Below are 23,329 nucleotides of genomic sequence, written 5' to 3'. Positions count from 1 at the left end.
GTCACCAGATTTCTAAAACCCCACCCAAAGAAGGCCAGCAACTCAAAGTGAAAGTAGCCATCCTCAAATGGGAAGTCTAGTGAAAGTTTTGTTGTCCTCTACCTAAGGAGAGTATGTCTGTCTAGCAGGAGCTTGGAACTTCTTTGTAACTCAGTGCAAAGTTCCCATTAGTTTGCAGCAGTTCCCATTGTTTTACATGATCACCAGTGACAGCCAATCTCCCTTCACTTTGGGATGGGCTGCTGCTGGAAGCGATGGGGAAAATAAATAGTTCGCTGGGGCTTCTCAGATCACTTTTTAAAGTTATGGTTTCGTACCTGAAAAAATGCAAAACATCTCCCAACACCTAACTAGTCTGCCTTTTCATGTCCTGTTTGGTGTCTGAGTGTTGCCTTGTTCTTCAGGTCAGACAAGACTGAACAGCTTTTCTTGGCTAGGGAGTCCTTCTCCAGTCTATTTCCAGATTGGAATTTCAACTTTGAGGAAAAGAGGAAAGAGATCGCGGGTTTTAATTGATAGACCATTGGTTCTGGCATTTGGAGATTTTGGAGAAGTTACTTTTCTGTGCCTCAATTTCCTCACTGGGAAAATTAGGATAACAACATTTCCCTTTTCTTATTTCCCAGAGATCTTGTCAAGATTAATGATATTTTTAGTGGTCTTTATCAGGGCAAGGTGACGCAGTCAGCTCCAGATGTAACCCCGTTGGTTAAACTAAGGTTTTGATTATTCTGTGCGTGTAAATAGGTCCTCTGGAAACGTAACGACTCTTCCAGTCTTCTATGGATTGCAGTCCAGAGGTGCCATTGGATCCCTTCCCAGGCAGAAACAGGCCCTCAATATTCCCTTCCTCCCCTGCAAAAAGGCCTTCTGAGTCAGAGGGGCTATTTTTCAGCCAATTCCAACCACAGGAACTAGGGGGAAGGATGCTTGGGTCCTAGTTTCTGTTTTCCAGTTGAGGAATAAGATGGTAATTGAGAGAGGCAACCCCCTCAGGACACATATATATTCCCTCCTCAGGGTGATCAGATGTCTGAAGCCAACCTGCCCAGGGAGGGCTCCTAGTCACCTGCCTCCTCTCATGCTGAGCAGGAAGCCAGGGGAGGGCTTGGCAGGTGACTCCTACAGAATCCACAAATGCCCCTCCTGAATTTGGGGTCTCGTTCGGTGATCCCTCTGCTCTTTGATACCCTTTGGGTCTTGGAATCACTCTGGTCTTCTATTTAATGAGCCGGCATAGGCACTCCAAGAACAACCACAGTCACATTGGTCTTTCATATAGGGCTCTGTCCCCACAGTGAGGCCTGCCTTCCTTGACATTGACTGAGGAATAAATTTGACTTTAGCCATCCTCAGTCTGAGCTGAGCTCACTTTCTGTCAAATAAAACTTTCCTTTCCCAGGTATTGGGCCTCTTTCAAAGGTAAAGTTCCCCTTCTCCTTGATGGAAAATCAAGTATAGAGAGATGTTCTAGTCACTAGGAATAGTGTGGTTTAGTGGAAAGACCACAGGACTGGGAGACCTGATAATAATGATAATATTTGTTACATACTTATTTGCCAAACACCGTACTAAGTGCTAGGGTAGATACAAGATAATCAGAGAAGACACAGTCTCTGTCCCGCATGGGTTCGTAGTGCCAGGTACTGTACTAAACACTGGGGTAGATTCAAGATAATCAGGTTGAACACAGTCCATATCCCACATGGGACTCACAGTCATAATCCCGTTTTACAGATGAGGAAACTGAGGCACAGAGAAGTTGTGACTTCCACAGCAGGGAAGTGGAAGTTCTAATTAGACCTGGATTCTAATCTTGGCTCCACCACTTGCCTGCTGTGTGACCTTGGGAAAGTGTCTTAATTTCTCTGAGCCTCAGGTTCATCATCTGTAAAATAGGGATTCAGTGCCCATTCTCTTTCCCCCTTAGACTCTGAACCCCATGTGGGACAGGAACTCAGAGTCTATCCCAGCACTTAACACAGTGCTTACCATATAGTACACACTTAAGTACCACAATTATTATTATAAAATGTTTATGATTCATGAGCTAGTCATTCATTGTCGTATTTTTGAGTGCTTATCGTTTGCAGAGCATTATACTAAGCACGTGGAAAGTACAATACGGCACCAAATAGAGATATTCCCTACCCAACAACGGGCTCGCAGTCTACAAGGGGGGGAGACAGGCAACAAAGCAAAACAAGTAGACATGCAAGCCTTAAGTCACTTGGTCCTTACCATAATTTTTCCTCACCCACTTCTGGACCTTAAACTAGGAATTCAAGAAATGACATAAGAATAATAATAAATAATAGTTATAAAAATGCAGTAAACAAGCTATAACATCATTCCCTCCAAGTTATAACGTAATCGCAGTGTGACACAGATCCAAGAATTCTGTCCCCCACTGAGTCCTTGGCTCTGGCAGTAGGTGGGTTATAAATAGCCTCCTGCCGTTGAGGGAATGGTGCTGCTGAAGATGGAGGGGCCTCCAGGGAAGAGCCACGCCTCCCCCCCCAACACCTCCTCCTGCCTCCCCATCTGCCTGCCCCCCCCCCCCCCCCCGCCCCCAGCTGCCTTTCCCACTTTCCACTTTCCCACTGCCTCCCTGCCGTCTCTCTGACTCATTGTCTAAAGCTGGGCCTGCCTGTAGCAGCAACTCAGAGCTAGATGGACTTGGTGCATCCCGGAGCTGTTGGTCTCCAAGGTTCAAAGATGAGGAAAACTCTGGGGGCTCCAGGGGTGTCATCAGGCAAAGCCCACCAGGACTGGGCCCCGGGGAGAAAACTGGGGGTATTGGGGGAGGCCTGACTGTGGAGAAGAAAAGATTAAGTGTTGCCAATTTGTACTTCCCAAGTGCTTAGTACAGTGCTCTGCACATAGTAAGCGCTCAATAAATACGATTGATGATGATGATTGAGGTCTCTTTGGAACCCAAGTTAGCAATAACAAGACCGGAATAAGTAATTATGAATAAAAGAGCATGTAGGAACTGAATAGTAAGGATAATTTCCTCCATTTGATGGGGGTTCGACTCTGGAATTGGGTATGAGGGCATTTACGCAGTTGCCTTCTCTGGAGTTATCTGGAAATGGAATAGATTCTCATAGATTAGATTAGGGATTATAGAGTAGAGAAGCAGCGTGGCTCACTGGAAAGAGCACGGGCTTTGGAGTCAGAGTTCATGGGTTCAAATCCCGGCTCTGCCAGTTGTCATCATCATCATCATCAATCGTATTTATTGAGCGCTTACTATGTGCAGAGCACTGTACTAAGCGCTTGGGAAGTACAGGTTGGCAACATATAGAGACAGGCCCTACCCAACAGTGGGCTCACGGTCTAAAAGGGGGAGACAGAGAACAAAGCCAAACATACTAACAAAATAAAATAAATAGAATAGATATGTACAAGTAAAATAAATAGAGTAATTATGTACAAACATATATACATATATACAGGTGCTGTGGGGAAGGGAAGGAGGTAAGATGGGGGGGATGGAGAGGGGGACGAGGAGGAGAGGAACGAAGGGGCTCAGTCTGGGAGCCCCAGACTGTCAGCTGTGTGACTTTGGGCAAGTCACTTAACTTCTCTGTGCCTCAGTTACCTCATCTGTAAAATGGGGATGAAGACTGTGAGCCCCCCGTGGGACAACCTGATCGCCTTGTAATCACCCCAGCGCTTAGAACAGTGCTTTGCACATAGTAAGCGCTTAATAAATGCCATCATTATTATTATTATCTAGGGTCTGGTCTGAGTTGGGGCCTCTGGTCCTGTTTGGAGAAGCAGAATGGATAAGATAGTCCTTCAAAGATTCCGTCAGCCCCGTGATTCCCTGACTGTTATCTTCTTAGTCAGTCAATCAGTGGTTCATATTGAGTGCTTTCTTTGTACACAGCACTAAAGTGCTTAGGAGAGTACAACACAATAGAGTCAGTAGACACATTCTGTATCAGGCAGGAAACAGGATGAATCCCTATTAAAAAGGACAGATTAGTGGTTTGTGATTAAGAGGAAGTGAAAGGGAAGGAAGGAGGAACACAAGAAGAGTTAAAAAGGATTTTGGTATTTATGAGCCAACAGAACTAAGTAGGACTGGTGACATTGTTGCTATGGGAATTATCTCCAAGTCTTTCAAGATTCCCCTGTCTGCCTTCCTTGGGATAGTATGAGTGGTGACTATGAAATTACTGTGTGTCAGCACTTGGGCTACCCAAAATAGGCCCCAGGCTGGAGCAAACCAAAGCAACCCATCGTTGGCCTTTGCTGGTACAGATTTGGGCCTATCCTCTGGCCCACGTTTGGAGCCAGCCCCATGGGAGAGGCTGAAGGAAGCTGATTTCCAACAGGGAGCAGTGTCGTGTTTGGCTCTACATCAGCTGCTCCCCCCACCTACTCCCCACCTCCATCCCCCCTACAATCTCCCAGTGGAAAAATATGGGCTTGGGAAGCAGGAGACCTGAATTCTAATCCTGGATCCTTTACTTGCCTATGTGTGAACTTTGACAAATCACTTAACTTTTCTGTGCCTCCGTTTCCTCATTTGTAAGATGGGGATGAAATACCAGTTCTCCCTCCCCTTTATAATACTGTGAACCCCTTGTGGGGCAGGAACTTCTGGCTGGCCTGATGATATTTTAGACTGTGAGCCCACTGTTGGGTAGGGACTGTCTCTATATGTTGCCAACTTGTACTTCCCAAGCGCTTAGTACAGTGCTCTGCACACAGTAAGCGCTCAATAAATACGATTGATGATGATGATGATATTGCATATGTGCATATATCTATAATTCTATTTATTTATATTGATACTATTGATGCCTGTCTACTTGTTTTGTTGTCTGTCTCCCCACTTCTATACTGTAAGCCTGTTGTTGGGTAGGGACTGTCTCTATTTGCTGCCGAATTGTACTTTCCAAGCACTTAGTACAGTGCTCTGCACACAGTAAGTGCTCAGTAAATACGATTGAATGAATATGTCCTAGTGCTCTGTACTTTGCTTGGCACATAGTAACTGCTTAATACGTGCCATAATTATTAATAATATTATTATTACTGTCATTATTATGGAATTCCTGCCCCATGGTCACACCCTCTGCCAACACTCTGGTGATGTTATCTGCAGGTCAGCAGGTCCAGCTTCAGCTGTCGGTGGTAGTAGTAGTGATAATATTTATGTAGTGCCTATTTCGTGCAGAGCATTGTACTAAGCACTGGGGGGGGAAATACACCTGTGAGAATCGGACCTGGTCCCTTGTCCTTCAGAGACTCATCATCTAAGGATATGTTGGGGAGGGGTGTGGCCAAAGACACAACAGAAAAGATGAAATGTAAATCCAAACACATGAATGAAGAATGAATTTCCGTCACCCAAGTTTGGTTAAGGGAAGGGGTCCAAAAGTGGTGCAGCCATTCGAGTCACCAGGAACCCAGGCCCAAACAAAGCTTCCCCACACCTAAACTTTTGAAATGGCCACATGCGGTGGCTGAACTTCCTCACGGCCCCTGTGGGCACCCCCCGGGCACCCGTGGGTATTGGCAGTTCTGGGAGCCGGGGCTCTGGGTGGTGCAGGGGGGACAGTGGCAGCTCTTCTTCCTTCATGACACATTTATCCATGGCTGAATTTCACCCCTGGAGGTGTTTTCTGCAAGCTGACCTTGTGTGCGAATGGGCACATTACCTCCTCTTGATAAATGACACCTGGTCTATGCACACCTGCTTCAGATCTCTTTTTTCGCAAATGGGAGAGATTCTGGAAGGGCATGCATAGAGGTAGGGCTGGGCTCTGAGGGGTACAGTAATTCCCCCAAATCACTGCCAGTTCTCGCCCTGACACTCCCCTAGACGGTGGGGCCTCAGTGGAACTGAACGGTCAGCAACCCCAGCTTGGAGCAGGGCAGGACTTCTCCCTGCTCTTTTGCTTGGAGAGAACATGGGGATGGGAACTAGATGATTCAGAGACTTAAAGCCCCAGTGGCCATCAATCCAGCAAGGCCCTGTGGTAGAACAGCCCAGGGAGGTGCAGGAAAGGCCAGGCAGGAAGTTGACTCTCCAGGCCCATTTATTCCTGGTGACTTATCTCTGCAGGGACTGGCAGTTGAGATGTGGGAACACGACCACTTGGACTCAAACCAAGTCCCAGTCCCTTTCCTGTCTCTAGCTCTCTCCATCACCCCCCGACCATCAAGGGAAAATGACCACCCACCCACTCACTGGGTGGGAGGCCATCACATGCCCAATGGCTAAGTAAGCAGTGGCAATCAGTGGCAGTGTGGGCATTCCAACAGAGGCCTCCCCATCTGCAGCTCCTCTCAGACTGCATGTAATCTTCTTAGATTAAGGCACCCAGTGGTGCTGGTTATCGGAAGCACCAGCGCAGATGCGTGAGTTTCTAACCAGTCTCTGCCAATGAGAGCAATTGCAGGAGGTTGGAGCAAGAGACTTCGCCTAGGGTTCAGACAGCAGGTCTCTCAATAGCAGTCTTCCCTTTCCCTGAAAGCCAGAATTCTCCTGTTGCCTCTCTTGCGGCTTCCACCATGATCACTGGGAGTCGTCTTCATATCACTCTCAATGCCCCTTCCCTCGTCCTCCCTTTCCCCTCTAAATTTTTTCTCCTCCCTCGCTATTTTTCTCTTTTCCTCCCCAATCCTCCCCCCCACCCCACTTTTCACTGCCCAAGGGCCACCCACCTTCTCTGAGTACATGTCCCATCACAGTTCCCTAATCCTCGTGTCTTATAACAGGGCCAAACCCTAGTGAAAAATCAGTTAGAGCTCAGGCCCAGGTGGAGTGTTAATCCAGATCATGTGACCTCTAATACAGCTGACTGTTGTACTAACCTTGGTGCTGTGAGGTTTGAGTTATTGATCCTCTCATGGGGGTTATATTTCACAAAGCAAATACTGTCTTGCACCCTTTCTTTGTCCTGAGTTTGGACCTCAGGACACACACACACACTCTCTCTCTCTCTCTCTCTCTCGATGTCACCTGAACACTTTGTTCTGCTTCCCAAATGAAGAGGCAGGAGCCACTATCAATAGTGAGCAGAGATATTGAGGTATAATAATTGATGGCTGCACTTGATGTGCAAACCAAGACCTGTTCTGAGTTCTAAGTGAAAGAGCAAATCTGAGGCGCTTGCCCCAGAAGTACAGAGTAAATCACCAGCCAAACTCTCTGGGCAGGAAATAACCCCTTCCCTTTCAAATCATCCCCTTCCCATTGAGAAGCAGTGTGGTCTAGTGGATAGAGCACAGGCCTGGGCATTGGAAGGACCTGTGTTCTAATCCCGGCTCTGCCTCTTGTCTGCTACGTGACCCTGGACAAGCAACTTAACCTTCCCGTGCCAGTCACCTCCTCTGTAAAATGGGGAATAAAACTGTGAGCACCATGTGAGACATGGATTGATACCAACCTGATTATTTTGTATCTACCCCAGTGCTTAGTACAGGGGCTGGCACATAACAAATACCATTAAAAAAAAAAGAATCAGATTGATGAACATGGCAGTCTGCTCTTTGAACTCACCAATTTTTAATCTGTTGCAAGAAAAGAATACCCAGGACTCACAAGACAATGCTAAAGCATTTTTCAAATGTGGAGACCAGCATTGGTCTCTTAAACAGGGAGTTCGAGCTGAGGATCTTTTGAGGACTGTTTTGGTTTCTGGCAGGGAGAAAGAGGGAAAGAAATAATGGAATGCCTTAAAAGCAGTGCAGAGAACTGTACTAAGCACATGGGAGAGTACAATACAATATATTTTGCAGGCACTATATATTCAGTTATTTATCATTCTACTTTATTTGTTAATGTTAACAAATTTGTTAATTTGTTAATGTTTTATGCATATCTTTTCATATACAGAAGGTGAGCTCCTTGTGGGCAAGGAATGTGTCACTTCTTTGTTTTGAACTTCCCAAGCACTTAGTACAATGCACTCCACCAAAAAGGTATTCAGTAAATGCAAATATTATTGCTACAATGTGAGTTAGCACTTTTTGTTGTCCAAAAGATGTTTTTGAACCTGTCAAGCCATAAAATTGCTGTGGTTGCCAGGACATCCCATCCAGCATTGGCTCCATTTGAGCTTCTGTTAATTGAAAGCATCTAGAAACTAGGTGAGGCATATCGAAAGCAAGTAACGTTTCTCCCCCTGAAGAACCTTGCTCTTTAGTAGGCCTGATCTCAGTTTCTCAGCCACAAACAATTTGTCCATGGATGGTTAGAAGACAGACCTGGTAAAGTAGAACTTCCCCATCGTGAAGATTCATTCATTCAATCGTATTTATTGAGCACTTACTATGTGCAGAGCACTGTACTAAGCTCTTGGGAAGTACAAGTTGGTCCCTTCCCAACAATGGGCTCAGAGTCTAGAAGGGGGAGATGTCATGAGGGAAGCAGCGTGGCCTAATGGAAAGAGCACGGGCCTGGGTTGTCAGATCACCTGGGTGCTCATCCCAGTTCTTCCACTTTTCTGCTGAGTGACCTTGGGCAAGTCACTTTACTTCTCTGTGCCTCAGTTATCTCATCTGTAAAATGGGGTTTAAAACTGTGAGCCACAAGTGGGACAGGGGCTTTGTCCTATCTGTCTTGTATTTACCCCAGCGCTTAGTATAGTGTCTGGAACATAGTAAGCATTTAACAAATACCATAAAAAAATTTGCAAATGTAGGAATAACGTCTTTGTTTTCACAGTCAGTTACAACCGGCTTTCCCGGAGGAGTGAAGAACAAGTGAGAAAACTCTGACCTCAGTGTCTCCTAACTGGTCGAGACTCCGGGGACTCATACTGAAGGTAGGGTTAGCTCAGTCAATCTCCCTATAGTAGCACTCTTGTCATCACTCTCATAATTAATGGTGTTTAGAAAAGACTGTGCTTATAGTGACTCCCAGGAGTTTTCCAGCAAATTTGATAGCAGCAGCAGCAGCAATTTTATGGTACCTCTGAGCATCTCCTAGGGCCCATGGAAAAAAAGAAAAGCCATAAATAGCTGAACTCGTTGAACCAACTTGAGGAGGACATTTTAAATTGAATGGGAGTGTGTGTCCACGTCTAAGCTCCCTCCCTACACTTTCTTGTGTTGGCGGGAAAAGGAAATGCTTACCTGGTCGGACTGCTGGTGCTTGTCCTGGTCGGACTGCTTATGATGGGGAATGGAACCGCAGCTTTTAGCTCAATTGTACACAGTATTTGGTTCTGCTCCCCGTAAGGCTGGTCAGTTCAATGCAGGAGATTATGGGAGAGTTGGAGAGTTTTTTCTCCTCTCCCAAAACATAGTAGGAGAACTGCTGACACCATAAACCTTGGGGTCTCGGTAGGAAGGACCAAAGAGTCAGCTAGGAAGGGTGGAGACCACATGGCCCATTGAGACATCACATTCACCTGCCAGTTTCCTTGAAGTCTCCTCCAGCCAGTTGTAGGATGTTTTACAGTCCAAATTAGCAAAGCGGTGGCTTTATCAAAAGACAACAAGACTCCTTTATCTGGAACACCATTTCTACCTCCTTCCACATCAAATTCACTTGATTATTTGGGTTACATCCTTGAGAACACGGCCTGAGCCATGTCACCAGATACAAAAGAGAAGATTAGAATGATCAATCCTTGACCGTTCTTTAAGTCCAGTAGATATGGCCAGAAAAATATCTGCTGTTCATGCTTCCCCTGCTTCATGGCTGTCCAGCAGGGTATTAAAAGCCAGTCAGGAGACTTTTCATCGCTTGCAGTAAATATGGGCTTCAATCATTTCCTTATGCTTGAGGGTATCAGTTAAGTGAAACAGAAACAAATCCAAGGGCCAACTCACTGCCTGGCAATTCAAACTTGGGTACGTTTTAGGCCTTTCTACGTCAGGGCTAATATCCTGGGCTAATGTTCTGGGCTAATGCCCAGAACAATTGGCAAACAAAAGGGTAAAACTGCATCTCCAATACAGTGAATTTGGGGGAATGTGGCTATATGGACCAAAATTTATGGGCACTATGGGCAGCTGACCATGTTCTCAGTGGTTGGAACAGTCTTATGGCTCATTGTACCCAACAGAGCAAGTGCAGTCAGGGTTCATCATTTCGGTGTGATCCATTTTACCATGTTCATGGAGACAAGGATGCTTGCTCATCTAGAATCCTTTGGTGGAATGTATGTCCATGTAAGACTACAACTGTTTGTGCTCTTGATGCCCAAAGACAGACCCCTGTGTGGCCTAGTGGCAAGAGCTTGGGCTTCGGAGTCAGAGGACATGGATTCTAATCCTGGCTCTGCCACTTGTCTGCTGCGAGACCTTGAGCAAGTCACTTCTTTCCTTGGCGTCAGTTACCTCAACTGTAAAATGGGGATTAAGACTGTAAGGTCCATGTGGGACAGGGGCTGCCTGTAACCTGATTACCTTGTATCTACCCCAGTGCTTAGAACAGTACACATATTAAGTGCTTAACAAATACCATTATTATTACTATTACTGCTATTATTATTATTTTCTTAAACTGACTTCACTGCATCGTTGTTACAATCTGTCAAATTTAAGGGGACGTTTTGTAAGTTTTGCCAGAATGGGTTAGTTTTTTGAGGATAATTCAAAAAACGTCCTGGTTCTTGGGCTGACTTTTTTAGCGTGGCCCTGTATGTGATCATTTCAGTTGGTTTCCCTTTCTATTACTGGCCACACTGCAGGAGCAGTGAGTGATAGGAAGAAGGAAAACAGCACATGAAAGGGAGCACTAGGCTGATGACACAGCATCAACATTTCCACTAACCCTTCCCTTCTTCCAACCCCTGGAATTGTCAGCATCCCAATTTTGCAGTTATCTGGCTGTTAGACCCTATTCCCCAAGTGGCTTATTTCAGTTATTTGTGGGAATTAGCATGGTCAAGTAGATAGAAGACATGCCTGGGAGTCAGAGGGACCTGGGTTCTAATCCTGATGCTGCAACTTGTCTGCTGTGTGACCTTGGGCAAGTCACTTCACTTCTGCACTTCAGTGACCTCATCTGTAAAATGGGGTTTAAAACTGTGAGCCCCGTTTGGGATAGGGATTGTGAACAACCTGATTAGCTTGTATCTACCCCAGTTTAGAACAATGCTTGGCAAATAGTGTTTAACAAATACCATAATTATTATTGTTATTATTATATTTATTGAGTGCCTACAGTGTGCAGGACACTGTTCTACAGGGGCAGTGACCATCTCTGAGCCACATCATACCATTTGTCGAAGGTGATGTTGCACCTTTGTGAGTAAAAGAGTTCTTCAGAAGACAAGTTTTATATTATTGAAATATTTTTCTATTTTATTATTAAGAGATGCATTTTAATGATAAAGGGTTTTTCTCAAGGGAAATGTGAGCACATGCTTCTTGTGCAATTTTTGAATCATGGTAGTAATAATAATAATGGCAGGATTAAAGTGATTGCTATGAGCTAGGCAATGGGACAGATAGAAGATAATCAGTAGTAATAATGATAATGATCTGTAAGTAGGATATCTCTACACTCAAAGTCAATCCAACCAAACACACACACACACACACACACACACACGCGCATGCACACACACACGCCCCCTTCCCCCACTTTTGTTTAGAAATTGGGAAAGCCTGGACTTTGGTGTTCCCAAATTTTCCAAGATTTGAAACAGGAATAATCCCCTGGAAGTCCTCAAACAGTTCCTAGGGCCAGAGGGGAAAAAACAAACATCTAACGAGAAATGACCAGCCTCAAAACCAAGGAGTTTTTTCCATCTTAAAGCTGCTGGATTTATGTCCCTTCCTGCCTTGGCCATTTCCCAGAGATTTCTGCCAAGGGAAACAAAAACAATGACTGGACCCGAAAATCTTCCTAGGTAATGACACTGATCAGAACAGCAGGGTCGTCTCCAGCAGAGCCCAAAGGGAGGGAAATGCTGAATCATTGTTCCCCAAGAGAGGAAGATTTCTTAAAAGCATTCGCAGTTAGAGCCATCACTTCCAGGCCTTGGTGCATCAATCTCCCTGATTGTGAGCAGCTTGACCAAATGCTTAAACCCCGGGAGCCGTTCTCCCCTCTGCCATTTTTCTAAGAGGTGTCCATTGGAGGTGGGGGCCGGGCAGCCCCTAGGAAATCGGAATCACGCAGGACTTTCTGGAGTTGCCTGGACTGGGAAAAAAAACAACCACAAAGAATTAAAAGCGTCTCTTCCTTTCAACTCCTTTGTGGTTCTTCACGGTATTCAGTTAGGAGCCAGGAAAGGTTGGTCAAAGAAAATGTGTTTGCTCTCAATTTCATTATCCAAGAAGCAAAAGGCTGTAACCTTACCTCCTGTGTTAGTAATTCAGCTCAATCCTGACTTACCCTGAAAGGAATCTGAGGTAGTCTCTTCTGTACTCACCCTAACCAGTTCACCTCTCATTTCCTCTCTCTGCCTTTAATCCCTGCTCCTCCCCACCACCTCCATGCCCCCACAGACACACTCTTATTGTCTCTTTTTTTGAGACTCCTTATTTCTGAGTTCAGCATTTTCCACCAACAGCCCCATGACTGAATGTGGCCTGGAGGCACCAAGTGGTAGCCTTTGATTCTCTCCCTGGAGCTCTTGCCTCTCTTACCTATTGAAAAATGGAGTCAGCAGAGTATGTGTGCCTTCTCCTCCTCTCTCTTTTCCTCAACCTGAGGGAAATGTCAGTAAGGAGTGCATGCTGCTGGCACCAGTTTTGAAATAGTCCGGAAAGGGACAAAGAGCCAGGCATCAAGGTGGGAGTTGTTCAGGTATACAGTTCCCTTTTTCACCACCCGTATGGGGCTTCTTAAACCTCCGGTCTACCCCTGACTGAACTCTGGCTGGTGGTGGAGGCTCTACATGGTAGGAAAGCCATATAGCAGTACAGAAAATGTGGAAAATAAGTATTGTCCTAATGGTAGTTACCCCACAGTAAGTGCAGAAGCAAGCCCTTATCAGCATTATTTGCTGAGGAAGTTACACCATCTGTCTTGAAACAAAAGCAACACAGGAAGAGCAAAGAAGAAAAAATCATTTTGTAAATAGTTGGCCTGACCCTGGTTCACTGACACACACATTAAAGAGCCAGCTAAGAAAACACTTTTTACAGAAGAGTTAGCCGAATTAAAAGTTTGGTGTCTTTCAAGAAGATGCATTGTGGTGCCTGAAGTCGTGGGTGTGTTTGGGGACTAAAGTGAGGAATAGGAAACATTACTTTCCTCTGACTGAAGCACACATTTGGAAATTGTTCCTGTGGTGGTGAGTGGAGAGAGAGTTTTCAGCCACAATAGAGGGTTCCTAGGCAAACTCCACCTCAACCAGGTCCTGTCCAGGGGATCTTGGAAGTGATACCACTCCTCAGGTTTGTGATTTTTTTCAGGGCTTTAGGAGAGGCCAGAGCCTGCACTCTGGTCTGTAGTAATTAATGAATAGGATGGCCAGTGATCAGGTTTTGTTTTTCAATGGGCTGCCTCATGTCCAGCATGAATATAGCATTGGATGCTTTTGTGACCTCGGTTTCAAGCTCCCAGCCTCCCCATCCCATCCCCACAGCTCCTGCCTCCAAGTGTCATGGCTCTGAAGTGGTACCCCAATTCAGAGGGACCTGGGAATTGAGTGCAGTGCCTTTGGAGCAAGTTGCTGGGGTTAGGATCCCCCCACCCAAGAGAGAGCCTGTGGGTTCAGGTGCTCCCGGGGGCTTTCCACAAAATGGAGAGTATGACATCAATGCACTCCACTGTATATCTAGTGAACATAATGTGTGAGACATCATGGAAGCCTCCCTATCTGGTTTTACCAGCCCTGCCAGTGGCCATCCTGGTAATGAAGTTTTGGGGTGGCCATCTTAGAAGGAAGCCAGAGAGCCAAGTTCCTTGCTGTTGACTGTCACTTGTTGACTGTCACTGCAGTCTCCTTACAGTTTTTGCAAAGCTGGGGAACAAAAAGATGGTAATGTAATCCAATGCCAATTGAAATGAAGGCAGGTGGCCCTCTTAAAGCCTTATGCAATTGGCCATCTATATCCAAAGTGGATTGAACGAATGCTGACTCACGAATGAGCTGTAGTTTCCTGGTTTCCTTTCTTTCACAGAGAAATCCTCAAGTGTATTTTTCCCCTGGGAAAAATTCATTCTTATGAATCCAATAAAACAACAGCATAAAATCAGTCTTCATTGTTTTCAGGAACAGACCAAAAGACAGATAGAGCTGTCTTTTTTTTATCTTTCAGAGTGATTTTTTTCATCTTGCTGTTCTTCACTGCCTTTCTATTTGGATAAGTGTTCTGCACACAGTGCTCAATAAACCCCACTGATTGGATAAATGGACTTCAAGTCTTTCATTCTCTCTGATTCTGTGGAAATGCTCGGTGCCAGTGAACTCACTGGGCCAAGTCAATCCCCTCAGCTGATGAAGCTGTTTGGTTTGACCTGTTTGTTTCCTAATAGAATAGATTGTAAGTCATGGGGGCTTACTGAACTCTTAGGAAACTGATCTTCTGCCTTAAACCAAAGGGTGCCACTAGAAACCAGGTGAACAAGATATCATTTTAACATGTCTGACTGAACCCACTCGATTCCAAGTAACTTGAATCCAAAGGTGGCTCATCTGAATGTCATATGTTGCTCTCAAAATCCTCCTGGAAGGGCTAATTACGGAAACCAAAATCCCAATCCGATCCCTTATTGCTGTTTGAATGCAGTTTAGTACTGCTGATGTCCTCCTGGCCCAGGAGGTGCAGCAGTGCTTGCTGGCCTTGTCTCTCAAAGGCCCGTTGAAGGAGACAGAAATTGAGGCTGGAGTGGTTCTTTTCCTGGGATCTCTCAGACTGGCACTGCCCAGCACCAAGTGAAAGGAATTTGGCCATCAGCTACTTTCCTCTCTACCTGTAATTTGTTTTAGCATCTGTCTCCCCTACTTCATTGTGTGTTCCTTGAAGGCAGAGATTATGTCTACTATCTCTGTTGTACTTTGCACCTAGTAAGTGTTCAACAGATACTACTGATTGATCTATTTTGACTGCTAGACCCGGGTAATTCAGGTAGTTAGAAATCCAAAACAATCTATAACCTTTATTATCTGGTTTGGCTGCCTTCATCGATCAACCAGGTACCTTCTAAATCTTCACTTCCCTCTGGCTTGTGAAAAGACAATGATAAAAAAAATAATAATTGCATTTATTAAGTGCTTACTATGTGGCAATCTCTGTACTAAGCACTGGGGTAGACAAAATATGTGCAGGTCAGACATAGGCTGTGTCCCATGTGGGGCTCATAGTCTAAGCGGGGACTCTGTAGACTGTAAGCTGGTTATGGGCAGGGAATGTGTCTGCTAATTCTGTTGTACTCTCCCAAGTGGTTCATACAGTTCTCTGCACATAGTAAGTACTCAATAAATACTGTTGATTGACCGATTGAGAGAAAAGGCTCAGGGCAAGCAGTGTTCCCTGACTTCAGCCCTCTGTGCTTACCTGACCATCCTAGGAGCTCAATTTATTGAACACCTACTGTGTCAAGAGCACTGTTCCAAGAGCTTGGGGAGGGCACTAGGTAAAAGACAAGATTCAGTCAATGGCTTTTATTGAGCACACACTGTGTGCAGAGAAGTGTACTAATGCTTGGGAGAGTACAATAGATCCGGTAGATATGATCCCAATCAGTCATTCCTATTTATTGAGCACTTGCTGTGTGCAGAGCACTGTAACTAATCAATCCATCATATTTTTTGAGCACTTACTCTTTGCAGAGCACTACACTAAGCATGTGTGAGAGTACAATATAACAGAGTTGGTGGACATATTCCCTGCCACAGCGAGCTTACAGTCGCGCTGGGGTTACAGACATTAATAGAAATAAATTGCGGATATGTACGTAAGTGCTGTGGGGCTGAGGGAGGGGTGAATAAAGGGTGCAAATCCAAGTGGAAGGGTGATACATAAGGAAGTGGAAGAAGAAATGAAGGGAAGGCCTCTTGGAGGAAATGTGCTTTTAATAAGACGTTGAAGGTGGGGAGGCTGATCGTCTGTTGGATATGAAGACTCACTTTTAGACTGTGAGCCCACTGTTGGTTAGGGACTGTCTCTGTGTGTTGCCAACTTGTACTTCCCAAGTGCTTAGTACAGTGCTCTGCACACAGTAAGCGCTTAATAAATACTATTGATAAATACGATTGATGATGAAGAGGAAAGGCACTCCATGCCAAAGACAGGGTGTGGGTGAGAGGTTGGTGGCGAGATAGATGAGATTGAAGTATAGTGAGTGAGTGAGAAAAGCAAAGTATGTGGGCTCATCTAAACTCTTAGGTGGAAGGATTCAGCTTTCACTGGAATCACAAAAGGAAAAAGAGGGTGCGAGGCGTAGTGCTCAGCAGAATGTCTATACTGTCACAGGTGTTTCCTTGTCTGGTATTTGCTAGGGCCACCAATAATCACCTTATTTTGGTATGATCTGTTGAACTCCAAGCCTTCTGTCTTACCACTCTTCCTCTTGTAGTAGTAATAATAATAATAATGGTATTTAAGTGCTACGTGTCAAGACCTGTTCTAAGATCATCAGGTTGGACACAGTCCCTGTCCCGCATGGGGCACAAAGTCTTAATTCCCATATTACAGATGAGGGAACCAAGGCACAGAGAAATTAAGTGACTTGACCAACGTTACACAGCAGAGCTGGCATTAGAACCCATGTCCTGAATCCCAGGCCCGTGCTCTTATCCATTAGGCCATGCTGCTTCCTAGTGCTTCCTGCTTTGGAACTTGATCATAGTGGAGCTCAGATGGGAAGTGCCATCAAGGCAGGGACAGAGCATACTTGGCTCTTCTAAAACCCGAGTTTGGGATAGAAGAGCGCTGAAAGGGAGTTAGTGGAGCATTCTTGCCACACCATGATTCCACCTGGATGGAACGTGAGGGATTGCAGGGAAGCAGTGTGACCTAGTGGATAGAGCATGGGTCTGGGAGTTAGAAGACTTGGGTTCTAATCCTACCTACACCACATGTCTGCTGTGTGACCGTGGGCAAGTCACTTCACTTCTCTGTGCATCATTTACCTCATCTGTAAAATGGGGATTAAGACTGTGAGCCCCATGTGGGACATGGACTGTGTCCAACGTGATTATCTTGAATCTATCCCAGCACTTAATACAGTGCCTGGCATATAGTAAGCAGCTAACGAGTACCAAAAAAGCAAAAAAAACCCAAAAAATGATTGTGCAGGATCACAGCATGGGTCAAGACACTCATCCTATAGGGTGATTTTTCCTTAATTATCAAGGGCTCATTAGAACCATAACCCCCACGTACAGAACAACTGAATGTATTGGTTTTCAACAATTCCAAGTGGATCTTTCATTTAGACACCCCCCCCCCCCCCTTTTGGAAAGTGTCAGAGAAGAAATAACTTCTTCAGGAAAAAGATCCAAAACTTTCAGCTGCTACTTCAGGTTGGGGCATGGGCAACCCTCTTCAAATCCATGTTGCTTTGAATGTAGACAGCTCAGTTACTGATGGGATATTTCCTCTAAGGCCAGAAAGCTGGAAGGGGATTGACTGCCCCTTCCATCCTGATTACTCTGAATACCAACAGCAACTGGGGAAAAAAATGAAAGATCGAACTTGGAGGGCAAAGACAGTTCAGAAGTCTAGATTCATGGGAGGAGCTTGGATGGGTGAGAAGGAGAATGACTCTTATTTACACACACACACACACACACACACACATACACTCTCTCTCTCTCTCTCTCTCTCTCTCTCTCTCTCTCTCTCTCTCTCTCTCTCTCTTCTCCCCCCCCCTCCCTTTCGCCTGACCTCTTCCACCCGCTGCCATAGGGTGCCAGAATTCAGTTCCACCCATCTCCACCACTGATCATGCTAAAATAAGAAAGCTAGGTTCCCATTTTAAAAATTCCCTTTCAAATTCCCTTTCTCCAGACCCTTTCTCATACCCATTCCTTTATGTGGTGAACCAAAATATGTAGTGGGAGAACTCAGCCTACCTTGTTTCCACTAGCTGGGAGGAAGGGCCCAGCCCTGCTGTTGTAGGGCAAGAGGGAGGCTTGTGATCTGCCAGCCTGTGGGACTGCATGTCAATGCCTGGTGCCAATGTGCTGGGCTGTATAAATACTCCTTGAGTTGAAGGCAAAGCTGTTCTAGGAACTTCTCAGTTAACCAGATCAAGGGAAGTCATATAACCTAAGAGTTTCCATCTGGGATTTAAAAAAACATACTTTTATTTTGTGTCATCGTAACATCAAAATTTATTACGAGAGAATGAATTGTGTTGGCTAGGGGGATGGAGAAATGAAGTCCATATCCTGAGCCTTGCCAGTCATATTTATTTCTTTAAAAGGAAAATATTTCAAAGAAAGATATGAAAGGCTTAATAATCGCAGAAGAGACAAAAAGTAACTCCTTTTGAGTTATTCCAGTATCTGAAGTAGAAAGCCGATTATCTGAATCTGAATGGCTAGAAAAAACTGGCTTCCCAAACCAAGACCAGTACAGCTAATTGGAAAAGAATGGAGTTGTATAATGAAACACCAGTTGGTGTGGTCTTATCCGACATTCGTTTAACTGAGCTAAACTCCGGCTCAATTAGTGGTGATAATTGTCTTTCTGCTCTATTTAATCTGAGACTTTGTTACTTTTAAAAGTTCTTTCCAAGGCACAATTCCCTGCGAGGGAGGGCTTTGGAAGAGTCTAGCAAGGGATTTGGAACCTAGGACTTAGGAAGCTTATTCTGTTTCTACCATTCCCATTATCATCTTCTTCATCAAAGCTATCTATCTGCATAATGGCTCTGGGCTTACCCTCATATAAGTTAATTAAAATGGCTTTCCTTTGACCTCAGGAGGCATGAAGTCAGACATAGCTGATGTGGTGTGAGGTAACCAGAGAACAACTAGATAAGCATGGAAAAGTTTTATACTCTGTACGGCGCATTCTGGGAGATGAGGGAAAGGGAAGTGTTGGTAGTTGAATGTTTGTATGAAGGGGAGTCAGGGAGTAGTCACTTCTGTGTTAGCTTTCTGGCGAGATGGAATTTCAGGGTTTGATTGGATGAGGGAAGGGAAAGGGCTTGGCCATTTGAGGGTAAAGGTATAGGGAAGGCCAGACATCTTAAGCAGCCTGAAAGAAAGCTTGGAGATGATTGATCTGTCAAGAAGGGCTTTGCATTAATTTGCTGGGAACAACAGTGAGGACAAACTGGAGAGAGGAGGAAGTAAGAGAAATGTGCAGGATGGCTAGCTGAAGGGCTTTGAAATGGAGGGTGAGGAAGGGGTCCTGATCCACAGACCAATGAGAAAGAAAGATAAAGATCTAGGGAATGACAGGGAATGAACAGGATGACAGGCTGGCTGTGGAATTAATGAGGACTGGAGGATGGGAAGCAGCATAGCCTAGTGGAAACAGCACAAGCCTGGGAGACAGAGGACCCGGGTTCTATTCCAGCTTTGCCACTTGCCTGCTGTGTGATCTTGGGCAAGTCACTTAACTTCTTTATGCCTCAGTTACCTCATCTGTAAAGTGGGGATGAAATACCAGTTTTCCCTCCACCTTTGTCCTTGTGCCCCATGTGGGACAGGGACTTTGTCCAACTAGATAATCTTGAATCTACCCCAGAGCTTAGTACAGTGTTTGAAATATAGTAACAAGTACTGTTATTATTATGACAGCGAATCTGTTGAGAAGCAGAAAATTGGGAGTTCTCTTGAAGGTGACAGTCCTTAGGAATGTTAATAGCATCTTCATGACTCAGTTCACCTGTGTAAAAGGAAATAAGGACCACATTTCATAGGACTCTTCTGATTCTGAAATGAGTTAATCTCCAAAGAGCAAACTGAGGTCTCAGGATGAAAACTGCTGTTCCCGAGCCCAGAGAAACCCAGGTTCGACATGAAAAAAATTAGACTATTTTGAGTGAGCCAGAAGGCCGAGATCACAATGTCAATCAGCAAGAGCTAATCTGCAAGATAGAAAGAATTAGATGAAATCTTAAACTTCTCTCTGTGTTTAATCGAAAGGGGAATTCTGTGAGATTAGCCAGATCTGTCAGATCTGCATACCGGTTGCATACTTGCCAGTAAAACTGATTCCTGTCTCTCCAGTGTTCACCTTTTGGGTCACCAAACTCCTCATTTAGTGAAAGTGCTTTGCATCTTTTGGTAATGCTGAGCAGATCTCTGGTGGCTCCCGGTTCATGTTAAGGGAGTGAGACAAGGCTCACATTGTTGTCCAAGGGAAGCAGGCCAGTCCGAGACCTCGGCTAACGCTGACGTGACTCTTCCCACAAGGAGCCAACAGGAGTCTTGGCTCCACCCTTGGCAGCCTTTGACAACTGGTAGGACAGGGTGGAATAGCGGAACCTTTCAGTCAATCAATGGTATTTATTGAACTTACTGTGTGCACAGCACTGTAAACTATTCCTATTTTTCTGTGGGTCTGCTTTCCCCTCCCCAGATTGTGAGCCACTGGTGGGCCAGAGACTGTGCCTGATGTGACCTTATTGTATGTACCCCAGGACTTAGCACCCTGCTGAGCACATAGTAAGCACTTAATTAGTATTTATTTATTTATGTATATTAATGTCTGTCTCCCCTGCAAGACTGTGAGCTCATCAGGGAATGTGTCTGTTGTTGTTTAATAGGCTCCCAAGTGCTTAGTAGAGTGCTTTGCACACAGTAAGTGTTCAATAAATATGATTGAAGTATTATGACTGTAAGCTCCTAGAGGATGGGGAACAATTGTTTTGCTATAGTCCTAGTTACCCGTGTTGCTACTAGCATTTAGCAGACACTTAGTAAATACCAATGATTCTGACCAAATTGCAGCATATATAGGCCCCATGAGTCCTTGCACCCTGGAGGTGCAGAGGTATAGAAGAGGAAAATCACCAGGAGTGTGCAGTGGTATGAATGCTTAGCTGTTAACTCCATCTTCTAAAACAAGGCCAGGGGAGGCCAGAGGGGTGGCACAACTCTCCGAACACAGGAACATACCCAGCCTCTCTCTGCAAATACCCTGCCTTTCACTGGCAGGGATTGTCCATGTCTCTGTGCCTCTTCCTTTCCCTCCCCAATCCCCTACCCCCCGTCCCGTCACTGCAGGGACAAGGTGCAGCTCCTTTTTGGGGACAAACCTTCTTATGCCCTAGCCCTACTCCGGGCCCAGTGACTCACCCTCAATCCCAAATTGTCTTTCCTCTCTCAACACTACCCATGCATTCATTGTCCCTTCTGTAACCCAGCCCTGGTCTCAAACTGCCTCTCTCCTTTTACTGCCAAGTCCAGTACTAACTTTTCTTCTTTTGTTCCCTCTCAAATACGGTGAGAGAGAGAGAGAGAGGCAGGTTGCCACTGCTCACCAAAAAACAGCAGTGAAATAGGGGAACCTCGCTGTGTAAAAAATCAGGCCACTAATGGAGGTGGAAAGGGATCTGAAGGAGTAGGAAGTTTACACCTGAAACCCTGTCCGTCCTCAGACTTAATTTCCCCAAATGCTTAAGGACTATACTTCCCAGATTCCTCTAGGAGATTGGAATGTTCCAAAAGGAGATGGACCTAGACAATAGATATTTAGGAGGAGGTCAGCCAATCAACTGGATACTAGGAGTCAGTTGTAGAGGATAGACCAGCATGGTATATTGTTATTGAGAGGAGTGGCCCTTTGTGAGCAAGAGCTTCATAGACTGCAAGAGCCGAGGAAAAAGAGAAAGACAGCTCCAGGCACTGCAAACATTAAACATATATTCTTTTCTTCAGATGAAGTGCTTCACAATGAAATTATATACGAACAAACCCTTGGGGGTAGAGGGGCTGGGGCAAAGGTCAGAGGAGGTTGCTTGAGGGAAGAGAGAAACAGAAAATGTTCTGAATGCTGAGTTTTGGTGGTGGCAGCATAAACAGTAGGTAAAAGCATCAAAGGATGCATGACCTTTTACTTCCCTTCCCTCTCGCCCCTAAACACAGGCCTTCTTAGAGGAGTTTATATCATCTGCCAGCAGCCAGGACACTTTTAATACCCACAATTAGATTCGCTTCACTGATGTTTCATTATGGGCTCACAGCACAGTTGTGTGGAAAACAGTTCAGAATGTCAGAAGTAGCACTTGAGGCTCTCTCCATTGACATCCAGTTGAGCTGTGACCTCTGAAACCCTCTTTGGTGTGAACTCATTGTACTTATACAACATTCAGTGACTACAAAACACAGCCTACTTCATGTCTTATTTATCCTTCCAGTGTCTGTCATGAGTGCTTTTCTTCAGCCAGTGTGGGTTCAAGATTCCCTTGCCAGATTGTGAGGATGCTGTCTCAGACCAGCCTCTCCCAGACTCATCTGCTCCCTATCCTTGTTCCTGGCAGTCCACTTCCCTGCAGGCAGATCGAACAGTTTGGAGTCTTTGGGAAGCCCTCAGGTGTCTGCAGGTAACACAGAAGAAAGCAATTCACTCTGCTCCGCATCTCCTCCTGCCCCCTCAGAAGGCAGATTTTTCCAGGGACGATTGTACCTTCTGTCCCTTTCCCTTCTGAACCCACTTGTCATTAAATCTATCAATCACTGGTATTTATTTAGCACTTACTGTGTGCACAGCAGGCACTAAGCACTTGGGAGAGGCAATGCAATGGCTTTGGTAGACCTATCCCTGCCAAAGTGAGCTTTCAGAAAGCATCAGGCTCTTGAGGGTCTTGAGAATCTGGCTCTTGTTTCGATTTTCTTCCTTGCTCATCCAGACCCTCCCAGCTTCAGAGAGCTAGGACCACACTTACCCCCACAACTCTAGAGGTAGAGGCCTCCACTTACCCAGAGAGAGGGGCCCTTCCGACAGTCTTTCATTTCCCTTTCTCCAATTGGGATTTCCTATCTTCTCCTCCCCTTTATTCTCTCCTCTTTTCCTTCCTGTCCTCTTCCTTCCAGGTGATTCAGCTGCTTCACAGAGAGGATCATCTGGACCCTCACTACTATGAGCATATCCATTAATGACAACTGCCTTGAGGATAGATTTTTTTTTTAAAAATCCCTGCCTACAAAAGCATCAGCCGTTCTTCCCTTACTAGTAGTGAAAATTTGCCCCCTGGCATTTCCTAATGTCAGAATCTGGGTTCTTTCAGAGATCTTCCTCTTAAACAGAGGAGCTGAGATCTAGTGAAAGAAGTGAACTATCCCCCCAAATTTCCAGTTGTTTCCCAGTGCTTAGTACAGAGCTTTGCTCATAGGCACTTCAGTGCTACTTCTAGGAGAATGGGCAGAGCTGTGATCCTTTGTGCATCCTGCTTCCCAACATCACCATGTCTTTGTCCCCTGGTCCCCTTGCCTCTTGACAGTGGAGCAGCTTACAGGATCTGGGAGCAGACTTGGGGCAGGAT

At 45.3% G+C, this 23,329-nt stretch overlaps 1 protein-coding gene across 1 annotated transcript in view; it reads left to right on the top strand.

Annotated features, from left to right (window-relative positions):
• The window catches only part of SVIL (supervillin), a 292,499-nt gene that overhangs the window by 20,270 nt on the left and 248,900 nt on the right, over window positions 1-23,329 (top strand). The window contains exon 2 of the mRNA XM_038755658.1: window positions 8,696-8,795. The gene's annotated coding sequence lies outside the window, so the exon portion shown is untranslated. The remainder of the gene's footprint in view (window positions 1-8,695; window positions 8,796-23,329) is intronic.

Source organism: Tachyglossus aculeatus, chromosome 13 (genome assembly GCF_015852505.1).
Source record: "Tachyglossus aculeatus isolate mTacAcu1 chromosome 13, mTacAcu1.pri, whole genome shotgun sequence".
In the NCBI taxonomy this organism is placed as follows: Eukaryota; Metazoa; Chordata; class Mammalia; order Monotremata; family Tachyglossidae; genus Tachyglossus; species Tachyglossus aculeatus.
The sequence above is the reverse complement of the archived record's forward strand: the minus strand, read 5'-3'. Positions and strand labels throughout refer to the sequence as shown.